Source organism: Pristis pectinata, chromosome 5 (genome assembly GCF_009764475.1).
Source record: "Pristis pectinata isolate sPriPec2 chromosome 5, sPriPec2.1.pri, whole genome shotgun sequence".
In the NCBI taxonomy this organism is placed as follows: Eukaryota; Metazoa; Chordata; class Chondrichthyes; order Rhinopristiformes; family Pristidae; genus Pristis; species Pristis pectinata.
Window position 1 is genome coordinate 109,190,434 of NC_067409.1, and position 12,234 is coordinate 109,202,667.

Below are 12,234 nucleotides of genomic sequence, written 5' to 3' on the forward strand. Positions count from 1 at the left end.
CACTGTGTAATGAATTGATCTGTATGATCACCATGCAAGACAAGTTTTTCACTGTACCTCGGTACAAGTGACAATAATAAACCAATACCAATACAAAACCTCAAATCATTTCCCTATGCTTTTCCCCTGACATATAACAGGAAAATCACTCATAAGTCTGCAATTATTTATCTTTAAATAAATAAACATTCAATACACCCAACCCGTTTATTTACAATTCTATCATATAATGGCATTCAGTGTTTAAATTACAGAGTTTGGGTTCACCTTCTCTTCTCTGAGTGCTCTACCTATTCTCCTTTTTGTTCTTGGAGACATTACTAGTATTGTGGGAGTGTAGAACGGGCTGCCATCTGATGTAGTAAATGCGGGCTCACTCTTAGGTTTTAAGAATAAATTGGATAGATACATGGATGGGAGAGGTCTGGAGGGTTATGGACTGGGTGCAGGTCAATGGGACTAGCAGAATAACGTTTCGGCACAGACTAGAAGGGCCGAATGGCCTGTTTTCTGTGCTGTAGTGTTCTATGTTCTATGGTTCTATGACTGCACAGAACACTCCTGTACACCAACTGATTACCTAAGTAGAGGGGATGGGAAAGATGAAATAGTACATGTTAAGAATGTTGCAATGGGTTTTAGGTATTAGCTATTAAACTGAAGGTCATAGTGACTGGCAATGTATTACAAATGGACAGTTAAAAAGGAAAGAGACAGTTGAACTGGCTGTGCCTCCAATAAGCTATTGTCACATGAGGTTGTTGGAGACTCTAAGTACTCCTTTCTTCCAAGTTAAATGACAGTTGAACTCTTGACCTGCCGTTTGGCTGTGCAATCCATTAATAGGTTGAAGTCCAGCCTTGCTGTACTCATTCCAGAGTGTGGACTTCCAGCTCCACCATGACATTGTGATAGAGGTGTACAGTATAATTATTCTGTGTTAAGCAAAAGTGCAAGTAAGTTGTGGATCTTGAATGACAATTTTTTTTCCATCAACTGTCCAAAACGGCTCACAACTTTTGTTCGTTATTTTGAATATTCATCTGTAATCCTTTATATTAGAAATATTTGTTGGGTATATTTCTCCTGGCTAAACATTTCTGAATATTGCTAATGATGATTACTGGTTGTACTTTCTACATGTACTTTATAATTGCAAGCCCAGCCTGCCTCAGCTACCATATATCCAATGTCTGTCACACATCATTGACAGCAATAAACAATCTGCTGGAGGAACTCAGCGGGTCGAGCAGCATCTGTAGGGAGAAAAGGACTTGTCGACCTTTCAGAACCCAATGCAAGGTTTCGACCTGAAACGTCAACAATTCCTTTCCTGCCCACGGATGCTGCCCGACCCGCTGAGTTGCTCCAGCAGATTGTTTGTTGCTTCAGATTCCAGCGTCTGCTGTCTCTTGTGTCAACACATTATGGACATCCTGACAATGTAAAAATGTTCTGTGGTGACGCAGTGTCACTGTATGCTGTACAATGCGAATGAAGTGACAGTGAGTTGATCATGCAAAAGTGATATCCTGCATTATTTTTGTTTCAAGTATATCCTTTATTTGTAAAATATGTAGAAATGTTGCAGTGCAATTTGAATGTCAAAGTTCAGATGGTGTAGAACAGATAAATAGATTGAAAATCATGTGTGGTATTCCAGAGTTCATCCCTCCACTTGCAATGCACATTACACTGAAGTTTATTAAGATTTTCAGTTGTAGGTAACTTGAAGCATTTTACTCTGGCTTCTGCCCTCTTCCTTTCCAGTCCTGATGAAGGGTCTCAGCCCGAAACGTCGACTGTTTATTTCCCTCCATGGATGCTGCCTGACCCGCTGATTTCCTCCAGCACTTTTTGTGTATTGCTCCAGATACATCCAGCATCTGCAGAATTTCTTGTGCCTGCATTTTACTCTGAGGTTTTCAGCCCCTTGATCGACAGAAATGGGATCGGCCTAAACTGAGGCCTTTCCCCATTGAGCCTTGGTTGCACCGAGCCAAGTGATTCGCTCATCCATTGTCCTGGAGCTTGAAGTGTCTCAGTCTTTGAACTTTACCACCAGTAGATTTTGGGCTGACTATTGAGTCTTTCACCAGGTTGATAATTCACCCAGCAGCAGCTTGCTGCGTGTTTCCCTGGAGTACAGCCATAGAGTAATGCAGCACGGAAACAGGCCCTTTGGCCCAAGTTGCTCAAGCCGACCAAGATGCCTATCTAAGCTAGTCCTATTTTTTCCGCGTTTGACCCATTCAGTGTTTTGTAGCTGCCCAGGACAAACTTTGACAAAAACTGCCATTATTTCTTGATGCTTTTTGCATACAATTCCAAAGGAGATATTTATTGAGATATTTATTCATTAGTCACATGTACATCGGAACACACAGTGAAATGAATCTTTTTGCGTTACTGAGAATGTGCTTGGGGCAGTCGGCAAGTTTTGTCACTCTTCCGGCGCCAACATAGCATGCCCACAGCTCCTAACCTGTACGTCATTGGAATAGATGATGCCTACTTCCCCGCCACAACACCCAATGGCGTCAGAATGATGGGTTTATGTAAAAGATCTGAGGGAGGACTGTTCTCACCAAGGTTTAAGCTGCATATTTGGTGGTCATTGTAGGTTCTAATTTGGTACATTCTGCCAATGACAGAGAAACTGCTTAGGGAATCACTTGACAAGGTCCATGATTTCTTCTTCACGTAGGAAGCCCACGGATCGCTCTGCTTGATTGATTTATAGTCAAATCTGCTGTTATGCACAATTTGAATCAGCACACTTGAATCAAATGTAATGGTCTGTAGTACACCAGGAACTGACAGAAGTTCAGTGTTGGGGTTTGCGAAGAGCTTTTGTGCAGCCTCATGAGGCCCAATAATTGGGCAGCAGCAGCAAAGATGGGTGTCCGGTTGAAGGCGATGTTCGGTACGATTCCAGACCCCTCACATTTCTGCATCTTTTCCTTCGCATGGATACACATGACCTACATGGTAGGATGCGCCGCAGGTTTTATTGTTTCAAGAACGCTGACTCCAGGTTTACAAAGTTCATCTTGTATATAATTTGCTGCAAGAGTGATGGAAGGTGGAGTCAATGATATTTGTGAATTTTATTTTTCTATTTTTTATTTATAATTTTAAAAAATTATTTTATATAATTTTAATTATATAACAAACAAATAAATAAATAAATTTGTAAGTTGGCAGATAAACAGATTTTTTAATAAATGTATTAAAAATCCATCTATTTATTTATCTATCTATTTATTTATAAATGAAATTATATAAAATAAATTTTGGAAACTATAAATCAAAATTTTAAAAAATAAAATTCACACAGATTATTGATCCTCTGCACTTCTGTCACTCTCGCAGCAAGTTCCACATCACTACCACTCACTGTATCAAAGAATTCTCACCCACTGTTCTCTTGCCTTGAATCTTAAATCAACATCCCCTAGACATTGTATGTTGGCAAAAGAGAACACCTTTTCATTTTCCTCCTTATCTAAATCTGTTTTAACCTTGTACACCTCTATTAAATCTTACGTTAACCTCTTTTTTAAAAATTTGTCCAGTAATTCTGACATTTTGTGCATTTATTAAAGTTGCTTTATTACAGGAGAGGCAGTAACTCCATGGGACTGGAGTGCCCACTGGCATTTTACTTGTCCAGAGGTCTCAAAACACCCCAGTACAGGATGTGTGGCATGTGTTACGGACTCAGTGAAAGTCCCTTTAAGATAGAGAGTGTGTGTGTTTGTGTGTGTGGGGTGTGCTTACGTCGATAAAAGATAAAGGACGTAATGACGTTGTTGAAGAGGTCAGAAGAAGGAGAGAGAGAGAGAGAGAGAAGGGAGAGAGACACCAGCCTGCTAGTTTTCTCTATCGATGGATGAGAAACTATAACTGTGTCTGCCACTGAAATCCATGTATGGAAGTTGGAAGTAATCCAGTGGAGTTCACTTTGTTGCTGACCTGTAGAAGGAAACAGGTATTTGTGTGTGGACAACCACGATTCGGATGCTTTTCGGGGTGAGGAAGTCACTACCGAGTCAACACTGAAGTGTTGTTTGGGTTCCATCGTGGAACATGTGGATTTCGTAATTACTCTCTCTATGTTTCTCTACGTCTACGTCTTACCTTCAGACAACGGTGGTTGTTGAAGAAGCCCTTGCTCATGTTTCACCTTATGGCTTGCGGAACTGAACTTTAAGAACCATTCCTGAACTTGGAGTTTGGGACTTTGCCACACACACACACAAAAAGAGTTTAGTTTTTGGGGTTAACGTTCAAAGTTTAACATTTTTGAATTCTAACATACTAACATTTTTACTTTTATTTTACGTATTATCATAAGTGGTGATTAATAAAATAGTTTTTAACACTGAATCATGCTCAGTGTGTTTCTTTTGTTGCTGGTTCGTGACACATGTATTGTATGGGCATCGAGCTCTGGTTTGCCAGGTCAGCAAATGACACATACCCAGTCATATAATTCAGTTCAATCACATTACTCTAAGTAGCTTTGATCCAAACATGTGCCTGTGATACAAAAAAGGCCCAAAGGAAATTAAAATAGAAAATAATGAATCATGCAGTGAGGAAGCAGTAATTGATTTCCCCACCTTTTCATTAAAAGCTTTTGGACTCCACAACTGAAACATGAGAAAAATTCCAATTAATGGGATAACATTCGAAATTATGTGTTCTTTGGATAAGAATGTGCAATTATGTCGTAGGATCTAATGAATTTCCCAATATCCGCGATAGATGAGGTATCTAAAAATGCCTGAAGTATCCATGAGAGGGCACTGCTGCTTCAAATACAGCTCTGGAATAGTATTCAAAGCAAACCTGTTAAATAGCAACAGAAAGCACTTTTGAACAACATCAACCTGTACTTACATATCATCTCTATCAAATTAAACATCCTGAGATTGTTTCCAAGCACTAAGCCGCATAATATAATGGGATAGATGGCCAAGGCACGGTAGTGTAGCAGTTAGTGTAACGCTATTACAGCACCAGCGGCCTGGGTTCAATTCCGGCCGCTGTCTGTAAGGAGTTTGTACGTTCTCCCCGTGTCTGCGTGGGTTTCCTCCGGGTGCTCCGGTTTCCTCCCACATTCCAAAGACGTATGGGTTAGGAAGTTGCGGGCGTGCTATGTTGGCGCCGGAAGCGTGGCGGCACTTGCGGGCTGCCCCCCAGAACACTCTACGCAAAAGATGCATTTCACTGTGTGTCGCGACATACATGTGACTAATAAAGATATCTTAAAAATGTGCTCAAGAGGATGCTTTAATAAACATCATAGGGTTGGAGGGGCAGGGAAGGTGAAGGGTTGAAGAGGCTCATAGAGCAAATTCAAGAGACTAGAGGTCAGCCTGATAAAGTGATATTTACTCAACTGGAATGCTTTGATTGCACAAGAGTCTTGAGGGAGGATTATTGGGTGGAGGAGGTTATAGAAGTAGGGAGGGGCAAGGCCATGAATGGGTTTAATAATAGAGGGTGTGTTTTTGTGCTGTATGACTCTATGATATCTATGAGAATTTTAAACCTAAGGCACTAGTATTCAGATCAGCAAGCACAGATGTAATGATGTAGGGAACTTGATGTGAGTTAGGATACAGCGAGCAGTGTTTTGGATGAGTTCATGTTTAATGGAACTGGAAAGTAGAAAGCTGGGTGAACATTGGAAAAGTCAAGTCTAGTAGTGACAACAGATGAAGGTTTCAGCAGCAGATGTGCTAAGGCGGGAACAGATGAGGGTAGCGGTGGAGAGATGTAAATCATTGTGAAGGAGTTGGCCACGAAAGCTGGGAATGCTCTCGGTCTGTCTCAGCCAAAGAACAGGGAGAGGGACAGAGCCGGGGTGCAGAAATGGGGATTTGTCATTAGGGCATCGAAGGAAACCACTCAGCCCATCAAGTCCACACCAGTTTTGTGTGGAAGAGTCCAGTCAGTCCCATTTCTCCACTCTATTCCTTTTCCTTTCCAATCATTGATCCTCTCCACTTCTGTCACTCTCGCAGCAAGTTCCACACCCCTACCACTCACTGTATGAAAGAGTTCTCACCCACTGTTCTCTTGCCCTGAACCTTAAATCAACATCCCCAAGACCTTGTATGTTGGTGAAAGAGAACACCTTTTCATTTTCTTCCTTATCTAAATCTGTCATAAACTTGTACACCTCTACTAAATCTTATGTTAACCTTCTTTGCTCCAAGGAGAAGAACTGGTTTGGTACTTCGGAAAATATTTTCTTAAAATCCATACAGCCAACACCCACTGCATTCCCTTCATCTTACTTCTTGATTACTTCATCAAAAATTCAATTAACGATGTCAACCATGATCTGCCTTTCACAGAGCTATGCTTACACATCTCTCTGAATGCTTGTTAATTTTTTTTCCCTCTGGTCACTGTTTCTAAAGCCTTATCCAACGCTGATGTTGAACTTACCAGCCTGTAGTCACTCAGAATGTCTTTACCTCCTTACACAAATAAGGGTGGCACATTTGTCAACACACACAAAATGCTGGAGAATCTCAGCAGGTCAGGCAGCATCTCTGGAGGGAAATAAACAGTCGATGTTTTGCGTTGAAACCCTTCATCAGGATTGGAAAGGTAGAGGGCAGAAGCCAGAATAAGAAGATAAGGGGAAGGGGAGGAGCACAGGCTGGCAGGTGATAGGTGCGTCCAGGTGAGAGGGGAAGGTAAGTGGGTTGGGAGGGGGGGTGAAAGGGAGTGATGAGAGAAGCTGAGGGGTGATGGGTGGAAGAGGCAAAGGGCTGACGAAGAAGGAATCCGGTAGGAGAGGGCAGTGGACTGTGGAATAAAGGGAAGGAGGTGGGCAATAGATGGGCAGGTCATGAGGGCGGGGAGGGGAAAGAGAAGGGGGAGGGGGCCACAGGAATAAGGGAAAACAAATGGGGGGAATGGGAGGGGTTACTGGAAGTTGGAGAAATCGATGTTGAGGCCGTCAGGTTGGAGACTCCCAAGGCGGAATATGAAGTGTTGTTCCTCCAACCTGCGTCTGCCCTCAACGTGGCAGTAGAGGAGGCCGTGGATAGACATGTCAGTGTGGGAGTAGGATGTGGAATTGAAGTGGATGGCCACCGGAAGGTCCTTGTTTTTGCGGCGGACGGAGTGAAGCTTCTTGACGAAGCGGTCACCCAACCTGCGTCAGGTCTCACCGATGCAGAGGAGGCCGCACCGGGAGCACCGGATGCAATAAATGACCCCCTAGGACTCGCAGGTGAAGCGCTGCCTCACCTGGAAGGACTGTCTGGGACGCTGAATGGTAGTGAGGGAGGAGGTGTAGGGACACAGGTGCAGCACTTGGTGCGGTTGCAGGGATAAGTGTCAGGAGGGTCATCAGTGGGGAGGGATGAGTGGACAAGGGAGTCGTGGAGAGAGCGGTCCCTGCAGAAAGCAGTGGGGGGGGGGGAGTGGGAGAACATGATGTGGTGGATGCGGAAGCTCGTTGGCTGGTAGGTGAGGACAAGGAGAACCCTGTCCATGTTATGTTGCGGGCAGGGGGATAGGGTGAGGGAGATGTGCAGGAAATGATGCAGCTGAGGGCAGCATTGATGGTGGTGGAAGGGAAACCCTGTTTACATATCAGATGTCCTGGTGTGGAAAGCCTCATCATGGGAACGGATGCAGCGGTGGCAGAGGAACTGGGATAAGGGGGTGGCATCCTTGCAAGTGACAAGGTGGGACCCCCTTTGGTTCCCCACCTCCTTCCCCTTATTCCATGGTCTACTGTCCTTTCCTATCAGACCCATTCTTCAGCCCTTTGCCTCTTCTACCTATCACCTCCCTGCTTCTTACATCACCCCCCTCCTTCACCCACCTACCTTCCCCCCCCTCACCTGGACTCACCTATCACGTGCCAGCCTGTGCTCCTCCCCTTTCCCTAACCTTCTTATCCTGGCTTCTGCCCTCTTCCTTTCCAGTCCTGATGAAGGGTCTCAACCCAAAATGTCGACTGTTTATTTCCTTCCGCAGATGCTGCCTGACCTGCTGAGTTCCTCCAGCATTTTGTGTGTGTTGCTCCAGATTCCAGTATCTCCAGAATCTCTTGTGTCTCTGTTTTCCCCTTCACTTCTCCTCTCAGTTTATTGTATTTAGATTGGTTCTTGCTTGAAGAATTTATCTGATGTGCACCATTCTCTATCTCACTAATCACCATGGATCCTTGCTCTGATTCCCTTCCCTTTCCTGTATCTAGCCCGTACCTGAAGCACCTCCTTAAAGATTTTCCACTGCTCTGCTGTTTCCTCTGAGGTGGAGACCAAGGTCTATGAGAAAGAAACTGTGATCATTAGTGTGTGGACTGGGGGGGGGGGGTTAGAGAGGGATTGCAACTCATTGTCTTAGGATTCAAGATGTCATCTACTGTGCATACACACACTGGTGGGGCAACCATTGCTGGAGAATACACAGGTAGTGATGCCTGTTCTTCCATAAAGCCTCTTCTGTGAAACCTGCCACCTCGTGCAGCAATGACTGCAACCTCAAGACCTCTAGAGTGCAGCAAGAACTATATTATCTGCCCCCGTGAAGTTGACTGAAGCTTTGAGCTTGAATCTTTCCAGGAGGAAAATGTGATGCTTCTATGATATTGTAGCTTGCCATTGACTACTGCATAAAGAAAGTCAAAGAGTTCAGAGACAGTTGCCTACATTTCCTTCTTTCTTCAAGCAGACGAAGAAAGCATCCAGCATTGCTAGAAACCGCAGTCTTCTCCATGATGCAGTAAGCAATGACTTTGCAGGCACCATTTGTCAGTTCTGCCCCAGAAGGACACAAAGGTGATTCAGTTCCTTCAGTGTGGAACTACTGCATGATCACAGACAGTAAGTCATGCAGGTTTGCGCATGGCATCAGTCGTGGCGCCTTCATTCTGAGGCAGTTTTCTGCAGCAGCTGCATTTGAGCCACAGCAAATTGGAGAAGGGGTAGCGGATGGCAGGGGCGAAGTGCAGACGACTCAGCTGATGTCACTGATGTGCGACTGCACAAACTCTGATAGAAGAGGTCGCAGACATGGTGAAACAATACTTCCGAAGCCTGGACCACCCAGGTGGAGCCCTGTAATACTGGCAGCATGGATGCCGGGATTCATGTTGAGTAGCTGTACGCTGCCCAATCTCATTATCCTGAGGGCAGCAAGCAGTAAGCAGCTGGATCAGGAGGAGGACAGATGCTAACGCCCCACAAAGCCACTGTCACAGTGTCAGGGCAGAGCCTCAGCCTTCCAAATAATCTGCTGAAAGGCAGAGTACTGAACTGCTGTGACACCCTCAATACCTTTTACACCCAGTAAGTCATAGCCGTTGTGGCAAAAAACTAAGTTTGCCTAGCGGTGTATAAACTTTGCATGTTAAAAGTGTCTGCTCTTGCACTCAGATACTGAATGACTACAACTTGTGCTGGATCGGAAACTGGAACAGCCACCCAGCACATATTGTGCGTGGGTTTGGGAGTGTCTGTACAGAGTTGGCTCTGTGGAAAAATAGGTTTCAATTCCTGGGCCAGATCGGTGCCAGAATCGTCCCCTGCTTCTTGGCATTGAGGATGGCTTTGTGGGAAACTTCCTAATCCAACAACATTTCAACCCATCTGTGTTGTTCTGTAAATTGTCCATTCAAAGTCTTCTGCAGCGGAATTCACATGTAAACTCACCTATTGCCAAGTTGGCAAGTGTACCATCCCCTGCCCCTCCACGGCTGCAGGTTTCTCTTGCCTGGTAGTTCAACATGGACAGATTGCACCTCTTTGCTTTCCTGTAAGTTTGTGCAGGTTTCGGTGTCTGAGCTGCTGGCTGCAATTCCAAAGCCTCTTCACCTTACCACCTTCTTCCTCTTTCTGTGCTGATTAGGAAAGCTCAAGTGTTTTGCATATCTCAATTGAATGTGGGATAACATTACATTTGTGATGTGAGGAGGACACATCTGTAGTCTTTAAATTGAAAGGAAGTGTGAATTGAAGAGATGATAATACATGAGAAGGAAGATTAAGTATGGGGATATCATAATTTTAGTTGGTTTCAAACTGGTCTCAGCGATGGACAATAATGGCAAGCACTGTATTCTCTGTGAAACTTAGGGACTGCAAACATGTCTGTCTCCCTCCATTTGGTTCTTGCTGCCGTTGGCTGAGTGTCATCTTGACCTGCAAAAGAGAGAGGAGTTTCTTAGCGAGCACCATACAATGCGATGTGGCTGTCATACGTAAATAAGAGGCAGTGAGTCCAAGCTCTAACTGTGCAGCAATCCAAAGTGCCCAGGGGTGAGCTGAAGCATGTGAATGCCAGGTATGACTCTTCATTGCAGAGATTGTTGCTAGGTGAGTGCTGGGGCTGTGGTGAATTGAGCAATGTCTCAGTCTAGCAGTTAATTGGGTAGAATATAGCATTTGAAATGCACTGCACCTTCTCTGTACTGTAACACTTTATTCTGCACTCTGCTATTGTTTTTACCTTGTACTACCTCAATACACTGTGTAATGAATTGATCTGTATGGACACTATGCAAGACAAGTTTTTCACTGTACCTCACTACATGTGACAATAATAAACCAATTTACCAGTTTACCAATTTTAACATGTGCCACTTGATTGCAAACGGCAAACCAACTTCATGCTACCAGCTCATTTTAATAATTTCAGTGACGAGTTTCACCGTGACCACTTGTGTGACGTTCTTGAACTATTTGGATCCTCACCACTTGCCTCCTGGCATTGATTTCCAGGCTTTCTGCCTCATTGCCTTCTGTGGACAAAGATATGTCTCTGAGTTAACTCCACTCCCAACCAGTCTCTGAACCTCATGCAGCCTGTACTGGTCTTCAGTATTTCTCAACACAGATTCAATTCCTGCACGAATGCCAACACCTCGTCCAGCCACACTTCACCTGCTCCTTACGCAGTGTGGCTGGCTGTAACAGGGGCTACTTTCTCATGGCGTGCTTCTTTCTGATGCACCTAGCCAATCAACAGCCTGGTTAGCAGAAACTAGTCACCGAAATTATTAAAATGAGCTGGTAGCATGAAGTTGGTTTGCTGTCTACATTGCAATCAAGTGGCACAGGTTAACATTGGTAAAATGGTAAATTGGTTTATTATTGTCACATATATTGAGGTACAGTGAAAAACTTGTCTTGCATACCATCCACACAGATCAATTAATTACACAAGTGCATTGAGGTAGTACAAGGTAAAAACAATAACAGAATGCAGAATAAATTGTTACAGTACAGAGAAAATGCAGTGCAGGTAGACAATAAGGTGCAAGGTCTCAACGAGGTAGATTGTGAGGTCAAGAGTCCATTTTATCGTACTAGGGAATCATTATTTAATTGCACATTGTGTTTAATTGCACATTGTAATCCTGTGCTCATTTTCAGACATTATTCTCAGTGATTCTGGTTTTCCCGACATTTAGCTGAAGAAAGTTTCTGATCGTCCAGAACTGGGTATGAGGCAATCAACATCCAGAATCTGAGGCAATGGAAGAATCCAGTAAATAGTGATGGGGAAGCAAAGCTTGGCTTCATCCGTACACATGGAGCCTGATGTTATGTTTAAACTGGTGTCATCTAGGGGAAGCAAGTAGATGACGGGAGCTCGGGGCAGATCCTTAGGAGGCTTCAGATATAACGGCGTGGGAGCAGGAAGAAAAGTCATGAGGTGATTCTGTGGCTCAAATATGGAGGTTAAGAATGGAGGCAGATGAGAACAGTCCTCCCCAGCTAAAGGAAGGGGTGGTCCATTGGAGGAGGAAGCAGCTAACAAGCTAACACCTTTTATTCCTGAAACATCTGATAACTGAGTAACAGGGAAGGAATAATTCATAGACCAATTATTGATTATGGAAAAATTATTGAAATTGATTAAAATGAGGGTTAAAATTTAATGATCCTTTAAAAAGTGGGGTGAATGATGCAAGGAACACAATACTTTGAGGTCCCACCATTGTGGCACAAATTCAGCATGAGTTGTAGGAGTAAAAAACACACAGTGATCAGAATTTGGTTAATCTCGGGTTGTAGGACCAGAGGAGTCTGCAGGTAAGGACATTATGAATCAACCAGTTGGCAGTTTGCAAGATCATAGGTGAGTTGAACTTAGTGAGGTGCTGTCCACTGATGTTGCAGTTCTGGATGTGAGTCTGTGCTGATTTAAGTTCAACATTGATGAGAAAAATATCAGCAAAACTGG